Here is a 10908-nt window from a genome sequence, read left to right as displayed (position 1 = left end):
TCGGCTTAGCCTTTTAGACTACCACCTTAGCTCTAAGGTGGCAGTCATGGGTCCGCCCCCTAAATCACTGCCGGCCTAGGTGAAGACCACCGGTTTAGACAGACAAGACCACCACCTTTGAGGATCGGTCCGACGTGGTTCAATCATCCCTAAACCGGCGATATGTTAGAACCGTCGGCTCAGAGTTAATAAAGGCGATAGTCACCAGCTTAGGTTTATCGAAATGTTGCTTTCATTTTTCAGGCTGTGGTCAGGACCGCCGGCTTAGATCTCTTTGGACCACCGCTTTAGGCGTCAAAATATTACTTCCGTCTTTAGGTGGCGGTCTAGACCGCCAGTTTTTGTTTTTTAATTTTTTTATTACTTGTATCAATTTGATTTCAACATTTTTTGGTACCTATTTATTACAAATCTCATGGCAAATAATGCATAAAAGTCAATTTGAATAAAAAATGCAAATTAAAAATAAAAAACTTTTAATTAAATTATTAATTATTATAATATCCAAAACAAATTGTTTAAATATAACATCCAATTAACATAAAAAAAGTAAAAGGCATTGAAAAAAAATCTCTTGCATGCGCTTCTCATATGACAGACATTGCATCTCCTTCATCATTAGCATGAATTGAAGATGCTTTACATAGTCATCCTTCAAATACATCCCGAGGTAAGAAAGCACTCTGTGCTTTCAAGAACTGCTCCTGTCTTCTGACCTCAACCTCCCTCTTTGTTGCAAGCCTTTCTGCCAGTTGTCCAGCCATGTCCATGTACAACCTCAAAGAAGCCTTCCTTCTCACCACTTCTGCAAATGGCACCTATAAGAAAGAACTAAAAAAATCAGAACATCAGATAATGAGCTTCTATGAACAAATGGCACACCTATAAGAAAATTCATTCTATGCAACTATACTTGTTTTTCTGTATCACATGGTTGGTATTAGTAATCTTAGGTAAGCATTGCTGGTCTCCAAAGGAGATTGCACAAACAAGAGATGATAAAGGAAATGCTTGCATTTGGACAACATGGCATCGAATGCCATGTCAGATCCCCTTCCCTGGCATGGATGGTGCAAAGTGATGTTCCTTCACCAAGAGAAAATCAATAAGAAAATGCTATGGAAATGATGTTTCTGCTATTTGGATGTGCCTCACCAAAACCTAGGTGTGCATCACCTGGTTTTTTGTTTTATTTTGATTAATCAACCCTGAATCTGATGTTTGAATAGATAATTTACCATATTTTAACAATTGGGCTAGTTAGGTACTTTGGATTGGGGGGCACAGTAGGTTACAACAGGCAAGTCCACTTGCAACACTACTTCCATTCACAAAACTGAGCCCAGCCCAAATAAAGCTGAAAAGGATTGGATTTAACCCAATTCAGTTAGGTTGGATTTGAATATTCACTACAGATAGATGTTGTGTTGTCAATGTGTAAACACACTGTGGCCTGCCCAAGGTCTCCAATAATTGGGCTAGTCAAGAACTACTTTGTTTGGGGGCTTGGGGCACATTGAGTTACAAATTTGGCCCAGCTAAGTGAATATATCCTATCTCATAACAGACTTTTGTGACCTAACCAGAAAATATAAGAAAGGAATGTTAAGGTCAAGGGTCCAATCACCCTTAATCTAGCAAAAGAAGGCCCATTCTTGCAATCATAACTGATAAGTGAGAATGTCCGTGTATTCAACATTCTCAATGAAAAATCTGTTTCCACTCAAGATATCCAAATTAGTTATTTTTGTCAATAAATAGTTGAATCTGAATTCTCAACCCCAGTCTAGAGAGTAAGAATTAAGAAATGACCTCGGTGCAGTGCATTTGTAGATTAAGATGTACAACAAGCAGAAAAAATAAAGAGATCAGCGTGACTAATCAGGATTCAGGAATAGGATTAATGACAAAATATGCCATTACTATGTTGCTATATCTAATAGAATTCTGTCTGAAAGCAAAGTTTTATAAGCAGAACATATTATGTTCAATATAAAATAACACAACTCTAAATATATCTAAAATGAAATTCTAGCTAGAACTGTTCTCAACCAAACCAGTTTGCCACAGATGAAAAGCAAAAGATAGCATATGGAGAAGTTACCATTTTCATCTTGGACATGCACAAGAAGTAAACTTGCCCCATTAGGATGTAAGATGATCATCCTTGAGATATCAATCACTGGACAAACACATCCCATACACTAATGAGACATCAATTATTGCTAGACAATTGATCACAGAGGCTGAACCAAGTAGAATTTATTCCTATAGATAAATGCATTAGTTTCCAAGTACCACATTCCCTCATGCAAGAAAAACTTCTCCACATAATAATACAAGTCTAGTATCTTGGAAGAGAAACAACAAGAAATCTAGAGTTTTGCCCAATGGGACCCAAAGGGCTTCAGTGGGTCCTACAAAACCAACCACACAGCCAAGCATGTCAAACAAAAGGAGTGCCTTCTTAAGGCAACTGATTTGGCAAACAGTTTGGAAGAAACTTGAATTTCCCTTTAGCATGAGTAGTTAGTGGCATTTTTGTAATATTTTAACATTTAATTATTACATCCACTAGAAGTTAAAAGCAATAAGTAGTACAGTCCAGCAACTTCTGCTGTTATCAAACAACCCATTAGATGATGATGAGGAAGATATACAAACGTAGAAAAATAAATAAAATTACAGAAAATATTGGGCATATGACTAATATTACATACAAAAATAAGTGTGATCAATGAGAGTTATTGTATTATTGATGAAAATAGTTAAAAATACAAAAAAAAAAAAAACAGCAGAAAAAGAGAATCAATGTCTAACCCGTGACCCATTAACTGGGTTAAACGGTTCAGCAGTTTAACTGGCCAGATAACTAGGTCATTGACTGAGTCCTTTTTTTTGCAAGTAATTGGTTTGGGGGCTAGACAGACCTGAAAATCTGGCTAGGTGATGGGTCAATGGGTCTGACCTTCCAGTTCAACCATGGATTGAAAAACATTGGTTCCAACCCTGGCTCTATTAGGTTCTCCAAGTAATGGATCAGAACTGACCATATATTGATTAACAACTTTTCGTCCCAAAAATAAAGGGAACAAAAAGAGGTGTAAATTAAAGATGGATAAGCTTGAAAATATTAAATCTCTAAAATATCCTTATATTTGCTATGCATTTTGAGAAAGTAGATAAAGGATCACTAAGCCAATAAGTAAATAATGCCAAGCATAAGCAACAATGAAAGAGACCAATGATGACAAACATCCTCAGAATACTAAAATATGCATCCAAGGGGCTAGAACACACAAAGGAATCCCAAATTCAGCACAAATACAAGATTGAAATGTGAAACAAACTAAAAATAGAAGGAAAAAGAAATAAAGAACATTCAAGAGCTATAGACCATCTTTCCTTGATATTGGAATGATGGAAGAACCTCATAGACATGGATTTGTAGCTCTTTGGATATGGTTCACAAGTTCGGGAGGGATAGACAATCCCGCCATTAAATACTTAATGATCAAAGTGTGAGGCTTGAGCTCTTACCACTGTAATACCATGAATGGTGTCTATACTCTGTTTGCTGTCACACTGGCATGTTGTTCTAATCAACTCCCAGCTCTAGGTCAAGCATATTCCCAGAAGACAGAAAAATAGCTATCATGAAGCAAATATGGCAGTCTCCTTAGAGTAGGGTTTTTCAATCTCTCTCTCTCTCTCTCTCTCGACCAAATTCTAACCCTATTATAATTGGGATTCCAAGTGCAGACCCAGAGCAGGACCAATAACCAATTAATAACAGGAACTAAAGAATGGGACCCGATCCTATTTAATAGGGTTGAGTTAGTTTGGTTATGTTGGGCTGACCTGGAGGCATGGACCATTGACAGTTCTAATTCTCTTGCAAAAAAACTACAATTAGAAAGATATCAAGAACAATTTGCATTTAATTAAAGATAGGAAAAATCTTGGGATTGGGAACTGGAAGATTGTCAACACTCTAAATCCATAATTTGCCATGCATCCCATAGTAAAGAGGATTGGGAAATATGATTCAGTCTCACCATGGAGATTATTGTACTGAAAGTTTTGTTTGAAGTATGATCTCTACTGTGTTCACATGTTTTAGATTTTAGATTTGGACAGGGAAAAATAGAACTCAATAGACAGATAAATCCACAGCAGCCACTAAGAATTCTAGTGATGGTTAATCTGTGAGGTAATTCATGAATCATGAATTATGAATTTATGATTCAAAGTTGAAGGGGTCATGCTACCAACCCCAAATACTCAAGCCTCCTGTGGCCATGCGTGCAACTTGGAATCTCCAACTTGCTATTGAACTCAAGCCTTACTAGATAGCACACTCAATTGAGTTGGTTCCAATTTTGCTCTTTTTTATTTAATGATTAGTTCCAACTTTGCTCTTCATTATTTTGAATCTTCTATCTTATTTCAATGGTTGAAGTCTTAGACAATGCAGAGCTCTCTTGGGCTGTTCTATATTTTTCTGTGTTGGTCTGTGGAGTCATGAGATTTTCATTAGGAATAATTATTATATTCAAAGAATATTTTCATTTATATATCAAAAGGAAAAAAAAGATGTTCGTAACATTTCCTGATTATAGATGAGTTTGTCCTTCTCGAATGCGTATATAGAAGGTTCCCATAGTATCATCTTACCCATGTTTATGAACCACAAATTCATCAATCTAGATCCTAACCTCTGTTTCAGGCTTGAAAGGAGCACAACCACAAATTCATCTATCTTTCTTGGATTTCTACTGTTTTTATGTCGTTTTCTTTCTGTAGTCTTTCTTATTTAGATTTTAAGCTACTAATCTTTATTTTAAACAAAATTTTGGTTTGCAGCTATCCAACTCTATAGTTGTATCTATGCGTGGAGATTGTGCCATCATAACTAAAGCACAGTTGCACAATCAGGAGGTGCATCTGGCTTAGTGGTGATAAATGACAGTGAAGGTAGTATTTTTCTTTCTTTCCGTTCTTTTAATAAAAAATAACAATAATTTTCCAATGTGTAGACCAAACCTGTTATAAATAAGAGGATTTAACATCCTTGTAAATAAAGCCAATGAATTCTCCCTCGGGATTTCCTACTCACTTTTCCTACCCACTCTCTACCCGTCGTGAATTGGAGCCACACATCTCTATTATGAATTAAGAGATGTGTCGCCCCAATCACGGTGGGTAGGAAAAGTTTGTAGGAAATCTGGGCTCATGAATTCTTGTTAGCTTCCCAGGAAATAGGTACTTGTCCCTCCTAGTAGACATATAATCATTTTAATTTTATTTCAATGCCAGACACCAACATCACGGGATTGACTACCTTGGAAGTCCCTCAAAGGGACAAAATGTAAACAAGGACTTGAGTTCAATACACAAATATTCTAAGAAAGAACTCCAGTTTTATTGGAGATCCATTTGGACCTATTTTCAATTTTCAAATCATCTTAGACCACAGGCAACATACAAATATACTATGCATACCATAGAAATTTCTCCATACATAAACACCATTAAGAAAGTAATACTGCATAAGCTATATGAGAAGTAATCAAATTGAAATTGATAAATAGTCCATGACATTGCTCCAGCGAAGGGTTAGAACTTACCTTCTCTTGTTCACTGCCGATGATTATGAAAACTATTAAAAGAAGGGTTAGAACTTACCTTCTCTTCTCTTGCTCCAACGAACAGGGGTCGGTGCTTGCTTGGATAGGGCCCAAAAACTTCCCTATTCTCAAGCACAAAGGGAAACCCTAGCTCAAACGAACAGAGGTCACTCAGAACGTTACCTTCTCTTCTCTTCTCTTGCTCGAATGAATAGAGGCCGCCCAGAAAAATCGCACAACCCTAGCTCCAAATCACCTAGAAAATCACACAACCCTAGCTCTAAATCGCCCAGAAAATCACAAACCCTAAATCGCCCAGAAAATCTCACAACCCTATCTCTAAATCGCACAACCCTAGATTTTCTTCCCAACTTTCTTGCTCGTGAAGAATAAGTTGTCATCTTCAAAATTTGTCTGCAAGGTTCTCTCTGTAACCAGACAACCTTATGTCTTGTCGAAGAGGAGAATTCGCGCGGGAGAAAGAATTTTTTTTTCGCCTCCCTACCGGTTCCTTGTAAGGTTGGACCGGTTTAATTCCGGTTCACAGTAAAATCCGCCGAATATATACTAAAAATCGCTGGGTCAGCTATTAAAACGAATCGGGCCTCAGATATCCCTATAGCCGCAATCAGAATGAACGCCGGCTTTGACTGTTTTTCTTGTAATGCATACTCCCGGGAAAACCTTATCTCAGACTCTCTGCTTCCCATCATTTTACCGTTGGAGGTCTCCACCGCCAGCCGAAGATTTCTGTCTTTGTGCTCCGCCAAAACTCTCCATCACCCACCAAAGATCTTTGCCTCTGTGTTCCACTGAAGCTCTCCTCCGCCGGTATATCATCTTTCTCTGTTGTTGCTTTTCTTTAGAAAAAACATAGAATCGAATTCAGTTGTTAGAAACAAAAGTATCAAATTTTTAGAAACTTAACGGTGCTTTTATCTTCTCCAAGATCTGATTAAAAGCTTGAATTTATATAGTATATATCTTGTTGCCACGGAATCCTCTCCATTGTATACCAAGGTATAGATCTTAGTTCTTTTCAAGTAGCTATGGATATTTTTTACTTCAGTCCAATGTTGTTTTCCCAGATTGCTTAGGAATCTAATGGCCATCCCAGCTGCATAGAAAATATCTAGCCTACTACAAAGCGTGGCATTCATATGACTTACCTACAACCAAACCTCATCACTAATGCCTTTTAATGGATTAATTTTTTAAGTTAAACTTTAAGTCTTTTCTTTCAATAAATAAGCTAAGCCACTAGATTTGAAGCTTCTTCTATGTCAGTCTATATATCTTGTTAATATTTATAAATTCCAATCTAGTGAGAAGTTTTTGATACATCACTTCCAACTGTAAGTAGTTTATGAATAGATAGATGGCCTTGATTGATAGAATGAGGTCCATTTTCAAGCAAGGAATAACTGATGATTTGGCTAGTCTATCTTAACTCGGAACCCAAAAACTGGTCCAATAATCCATCACAATATAAAAGCTTAGAGGGGTTACTAAACCCTCTGATGTCCCTTCACTATATAAAAGCTTAAGGCACCCTGATAGACATGCATGATTAAAAATATCAATAATCTGGATACACCCAAATCACATATTCAGAGGTTTTTTTTTTAACCAAATTAACTATATGCACAAAAAGATATATTAGAATGTTCATTAATGGTTAAACTTATTAAAAATTTCTAGGTCTCTACATTTAGCATTTTAGTAATCCCGAAAACCAATTTCTGGCATACGTTATGGTACAATATATATTGATACTTTGAACCATGGGACCAAATTCAATCTATGACATGGTGTCCAATGCTGCAATTTCAGGGTCTTCCTGCCCCCAGTTCTAAGATATTTGAGACCAAATTTTATAAGTTATGCCACACTACCTACAATGGGGCTCCATAGGATAAAAAATAGGATAGGTTTCCCCATGCCATTATATGCCACAAACATCACAAAATTAAGTTATTAACTACATTTTGCACCAAGAACAATTCAAACATGTTTAAAAAATAAGATAAAAAAGGGAAGACTTATTCCATTTCAGAACTTGCATATTACACTTACTTATAGGCTCACACTTTGACTGTATTACAATGTTGATTATTGTGCCTATATTGAAAAAGTGTTCTGCTTTGAAATGAATATCTATCTATATATATATACATACATACATACATGCATGAGCAATCATGCATGACAGAAAACAAACAATATAGGGTGAGGGCAACACTATAATTTCCTTAGTGTCCGAGACTGACAGGTCTGATCTATAGACGAGAGAATAGTACACGTTAAAAGCCCCGTGTATTATCCTAGGGACAAAGACTCCGATGGTCAAGTTAGCCAAGTCCTCAAAGAGAGGCTGCACTAGGCAAGAAACGAGGGCTCAGAGCTTAGTCCTTAATAGCCAGAATAGTAAGGAGTAATGAATGTGTCTTTACCTTGAATGCCCCCTTTTGTAGCTAACCTTGCCTTAGGAGTGGTTGGAAGCAGTTGGTGATGTGTTGCTAGAATTTGATCTGGCTAACGCCACATGGTGCGATCTAAGGCCTACCAAGTATTCCTACATAAATTGCCCCTCACTCTCGAGGGTATAGTGGTCAAGGCGTGTTGTGTGGAGACCTCAACTTCTACCGAAGAAAGTACTGTAGAGCTGCATAGAGGCATTGGCCTCGACTAAAAAGAGTGTCGTGGAGTCATGTGGAGGTGCTAGCCTTAGCTAAAGAGCATGCCGTAGAACCTTGTGGAGGCATTGGTTGTCTGCAAAAGGCTTTTTTAGGCAGTTGTGTGGCGACCGCTTCTCTATTCATTCTCCATCTTGGTGGAGGATTGTCAAGGGATGAGAACGCGTGACCGTGGCCTATACGGGTGTGGGAGGTTCACACTAGATGGTTGTGCCCCGTACGGGTGCCGCCATCCAATGCAAGTCCATATGCATGATGGGCATTGGTGTTAACTGGTCAAGACCGTGTGCGAGACAGTTTGGAGGGGCATCCAGTTCAGGTTGTCAAATTGGCTAGTCTGCGGCCATTGGATCAAAGTGATCTGAGTCATACATTTTTCTTTAAATATTAATAGGGATGCTGGATGAGCAATTATTCAACATTCACTTGCGATTAGAGACATCGGCTACTAGTAGCCACTTCCCCAAGTTCTCTCTCTTTGAACGAACATTTAGTAGAGGACTCCTGTCTTCAACATGTTAGCCTTAGACTCTGGACCTAATTGTTATGCCCTCCCTGACTGGAGTAACCTTAGCAGCTCTCCTTCCACCTTGGCCAATAGTGGGAGTGACAACAACAACAGGGTGTGGACTCCTGTCTTCAACATGTTTAGGTGCTGAGGGAGAGAACCGCTCCATAGGGTGGCGAGCACGACTAACAGGGTGTGGACTCTCCCAGTGAAAGCACTGGCTCCACGAGGCCAAGGGCTAACACCAGGGGGAATGCCCTGGGCTTCCCGAAGTGATGGAGCCAAAGGAGGCTGAAAAGCCTACACCCGAGGAGCGGGCCGAGGCCAAACACTAAGACATGATGTTGGTGCGTTACCCCCACTCCAACATGGATAGTGAGCTTGGTAAAGAGCAAGTGAGAGCCATGTCCAAAATGTACCATATCCCAAGGGGCTATAGGGTAAGGGTTCCATGTGTCGATAATTGGCCATGGCAACTCTCCTAGGGGGAGGTGTGTGTGCACAAGCATTACATCCACTTTGGCCTTCGCTTCCCTTTGCCTCCCCTCCTCGTAGACATCCTTAATTTCTTCAACCTTTTCTTTAGTCAGCTTGCTCCAAATGCCATTAGGACCATAGTGTTCGTATTAGTGACGGCCTCCTCCGAAATGTGATTGTGACCCTAAACATTTTTTAGGGTTTGTTTTCATTGAGGAAACATCCTGACGGGGAAGGTTTGTGTTGGTGATGGCCTACTTCCAAGATGTGACTGTGACCCTAAACATCTTTTGGGGTTTGTTTGCATTGAGGAAGCATCCTGACAGGGAAAGTTTGTGGTACTTCCAATACCGACATGGTAGAGTAGTGGACAACCCATCATCCGTCCACAACTAGAAGAAGAAATTCTTCTTTATTATCTATCCGTAGGATTGGTCCTTTCGAACTAACTAGGGAAAGTAAACTCACTGGCCGAGAGGATCAAGTCGTACAGCAGCGGGGAGGAATATGTTATATTTTATAATGAATTTCAAGATGATGGAGGCAATATTTATCATATTAGAGGCTTTGATAACATTGCCTTCATAGAAGTTTATGAAGATCCATATATTAGCAAGCAGTTTTGCAATGTTCATAATGGTCAATAAGAATTGAATTATTTGAAGAAAAAATATATTTAAAAAGCTAAGAGATATAATGAAAGTATTTCTATTTATACTAGAGATTTACACCATCAAATATCTATCCAAAAACTAGAAACAAAGAAGCACAACAAAACCACATCACTATATGTTGCAAGCCTCTCAAAAGGTAACATGTATCCGATGTTGGACTCTCTCCAACCCAAGAAGGATTATGCAGTATGGGATTCACCCCAAATAACTAAACATTTACTAGATTGGTTTTCAATGGCCCCCCTCAATTCGCATTTACCAATTTAGCATAATAACAGGACTTTCAAATTTGTCTTTAATTTGGACTTTCTTTTTTGAAGAGATTCTAATAAGAAGAGTTTAATTAGATTAGAAAACCTTTTTATGGGAGATATAAGAGTATAAAGAAGTCTATAAAGAGTAATTAGACCAAAGCTAAGATGATTCTATTGATTTTTTCTCTTGATTATTCATTGAAGAATTGATCTTCCTATATATATATATATTCTAGCTTTAGTTTTTTCTTTTTTTGAAAATTTTCTGAACATGATTTGTTTCTGTACGATGCAAGAGGGGTATTAAAGGTTTGAGGGTGAGGGGGGCAAAGATTAATTGAATTTAGTCTACCATGGTGTGGGTCATAAATAATTGTGGGGTTAGTATGTCCTTACTAATATACTAACAACAACAACCAACTTTGTTTTTAACAAAAACAAAACAAAAAGAAAAAGAAACAACCAACCAAATCCGGATTTACTCATTGCAAAGCACTCCTCACATAAACCTCACAGTGATTTCAACGTTGAATTGAGAACATCTTCTCTCCTACTTGATTTTATTATTCTTTTTCATTTTTGGTATTTGGTGTCACAAAGACACACCAGTAATTAATTAATAACCCTCCATTTTCTCTAAATCGGTGATTACGAGATTCAATGATACCG

At 38.0% G+C, this 10908-nt stretch overlaps 1 long non-coding RNA gene across 1 annotated transcript; it reads right to left on the bottom strand.

Moving 5' to 3' along the window:
- Nucleotides 1–459: 459 nt before the first annotated feature.
- On the bottom strand, nucleotides 460–6168 carry LOC148871387 (uncharacterized). Its single transcript, XR_016107330.1, has 3 exons — nucleotides 5689–6168; nucleotides 2105–2182; nucleotides 460–818 (listed from the first exon to the last, which is right to left on the bottom strand). It is a non-coding gene; the product is annotated as an uncharacterized LOC148871387 (long non-coding RNA).
- Nucleotides 6169–10908: the final 4740 nt, after the last annotated feature.

The sequence above is a fragment of the Nelumbo lutea genome, chromosome 2 (assembly GCF_056320005.1).
Source record: "Nelumbo lutea isolate HS-2025 chromosome 2, American lotus-T2T, whole genome shotgun sequence".
NCBI lineage: Eukaryota > Viridiplantae > Streptophyta > Magnoliopsida > Proteales > Nelumbonaceae > Nelumbo > Nelumbo lutea.
Note: the sequence above shows the minus strand (reverse complement) of the source record. Positions and strands in the feature narration are given on the sequence as shown.